We start from the raw sequence: 3057 nt of genomic DNA, 5'->3' as shown, positions 1-3057 counted from the left end.
ACTGTTCTTTCAATTCCTTGAGCTCCACTGAGCCATTCTATAAGGATGAATCGAAATAAGCTAGGTATTTAAAAGGAGATCAATTTTGAAGTTGATTTCCCTTTCGGGAGGAATTCTGAGAAGATTTTCTGGAAACTTATTTACTACAGGGACTGACTCAAGAGTTGGGGTTTTAGAGCTTGAATCCTTAACAAGAACTAGATGATAGAGATAACCTTTAGAGATTATCTTTCTGGCTTTAAGGTAAGGGATAAATCGACCCGTAGGCACTGAGCTACTATCGTTCCATTCTAAGACTGGTTCACTTGGAAATTGAAAAATGAATGATCCTAGTTCTACAATTGACTGAGGCATAACAACAATATAAAAAATCCATGCCTAAAATGATATCAAAGTCTACTATTTCTAACTCTATAAGATCTGCTGAGGTGACTTTTAGAGAGACTGTGACCGGCAATTTCTGTATACCCGTCTAGCTATAACTTGGTCACTAACTGGGGTAGAGACTGAGAAGGGTTGTAAGAGAGTTTCTGGATTGACACAAAGTTTACTGCTATATATGGAGTTACAAAAGACAAAGTAGCCTCTGGATCTAGCAAAGAATAAACATTTAAATGAAAGACTCATAACATACCAGTGACCATATTAGGAGAATCTTCATGTACCAGACGAAGTACCCTATTGAGATGGGTGACCTGTTGGTGCTGCTGAGGCTATAGACTAAGCCCTATTAGTGTTACCCCTTGTCCCTGTTTAGAAGAAGGGAAATCTCTCAACCTGTGGATAGTCTGACCACAACCAAAATATCCTTCCTTGTTAGCAAGACACTCGCCTGGAAGGTTCTTACCACACTTTGGACAAATTGGGTAGGTCTGTTACCTAAAACACTTCCCTAAGACATAGAGCATAATGCCCTACCTTTTTCATCCTGTCGAAACCTGGGGGATGGAGCACTAGCTAATGAAGGTACAGAATCTAAATACATTTGTTGATACTACGAGAGCGATTTCCACCACCCAATTTCTGGTGAGAGTACTCATAGTTCCATGTTCTAGCCTTTTTTTTGTCGTTAGATAGTTCTCTAAGCTTATCTCCCTCGACTTGTTAAGCATGAGTCATGAACCTAGAGATATTCATATCCTCCAACAACATAGTTTATGCACACTGTCTTCAACAAGTCAATACCCCAAATAGAACTTACTCATTTGTGCCCTGGGATCGGTAGCAATATGTGGATATACTGGAGAGGTGGGTGAACTTAAATCCATACTCTTGGACTGACATAGTGTAACACCCGTAAAACGAATAAGTTAAACTAGAGCCTAACATCTGTGTCTTTGTGTTGTAGTGAGGTTTAAGGGTGTAAAATGTTGTCCCGAGCTATGGTTGAGGGATTTAGGGGTTAAACATCAAGGTACGACTCCCCAAGGACCACCCAAAGGGTCCTTGAGAAGGACCCTAAAGACTAACCCCCAAGACCCAAGAAATCAAGACTTTGTCCAAAAGGTTGGACCTATTGATGGGACCTAAGCCCTGTAGGTCCAACCAAGACTAGTGGTCTTGATCCGTAGGTCAAGGCCTTCAAAACCAAGCCACACCCCAAACCACACTTGACCAGGACGGGGCATGATCCAGACCCTGGTTCGTGGTTTGGTGGTCGTGGTTTACCCCTGCAAAAGTGGTCAAGGTTCGGCCAATGTAGGGGTGGTTTGGTAAATTCATGGTAAGTCTAGTTTGGTTGGGGACGGTTTTAATTAATTATTTATGGTATTTGAATAGTTTTTAAAGTATTAAAACATATTTTAGACTTCATTATTTCAAAACCCAAAAACAATCCTCCCCTCCCCTCCAAAAGTTCTCTCTCTAGAAACCTCCATTGGAGGTGAAGACTTCAAGCTTCCAAGGTCAAGACCTCAAGTTTTTCAAGGGATTTTCTGGATTTTTTACATTAAAGGTATGGTGGTCTTCATCCTTGAATTAGTTTCTTTCAAGGAGCCAATCTCAAAAGTGATTTCAAGTCTCCAATGTTTACCCAAAAACCATACTTTTCAATCTATGCATGAGTTCGATTCTAAATGATTTCCAAAGGCATTATTGCATTGATTTATGAACGGGTTGTGGCTTTAAATATGAATTAAGATGATTTCTTCCTAGAATCCATGTTTTCCCCCAATTTCCTAAATTGTGATTTGTGATTGGGAGTTGATTGATTATGTAAGTATGTTGAATTGTTGATGTTTACATTGAATTATGTGATTGAACCATGTTAATTTCCTATTCTATCGTAGTATCTTGGATTTAGGGATTGATGTTGGTTCTTAGCTTGAAGGTCAGGTTATGATCAAATTACATATTGAAGTAGAATTGTGCTTGATCTATTGATCCACTTGAAAGGTGGAGGTGTTCAATTACTATGTATATTGTGGTATTGAAGTTATGGATATCTTCCTTGTACCTCTATATATGAAGGATCTGTGTATGATCATGATGTAAGTATATGTGTGAGATTTCAATGAATGAATACCGATGATGTTCAAAATGTAATTGTATTATGATTGAAAGTTGTTTCTCAATTAACACCTATGAATGATGAAGTTATATGTGAAAGGTTATTCTCACATACTCACACACATTATGAATGAATAATGAATGAAGTTCTATGAATATGTTAATGATAAAGAACTTATTGAAAGCTATTCTCAATTGTACTCTAATGAATGATAATGACATGTTGTGAAAGGACTTTCTCACAATATGGAGATTCTTAGGTGAAAGGCTATTCTCATCTTTGAATCTATCAGCTTTCCACTGAATGAATGTTGGGATGGGATGGATGCTCATCTGGGAGTTGAGACGGAGTATCTAGTAACAATCCCTATATCCCATTTTAATGAATGTTGGGTATGAGATGGATACTCATCCATGAGTTGAGGCGGGGTATATAGTTACAACCTCTTATCCCATAATAAACTAATGTAATGAATATTAAGTAATCAATGAGGAATAATGTTAAGCACCGAGTGGATATGAATTGGGGTGGATGCTTATCCATGAGTT

This window comes from Solanum verrucosum, unplaced genomic scaffold (assembly GCF_900185275.1).
Source record: "Solanum verrucosum unplaced genomic scaffold, falcon-dt-bn FXZP01000076.1, whole genome shotgun sequence".
Lineage (NCBI taxonomy): Eukaryota > Viridiplantae > Streptophyta > Magnoliopsida > Solanales > Solanaceae > Solanum > Solanum verrucosum.
Note: the sequence above shows the minus strand (reverse complement) of the source record.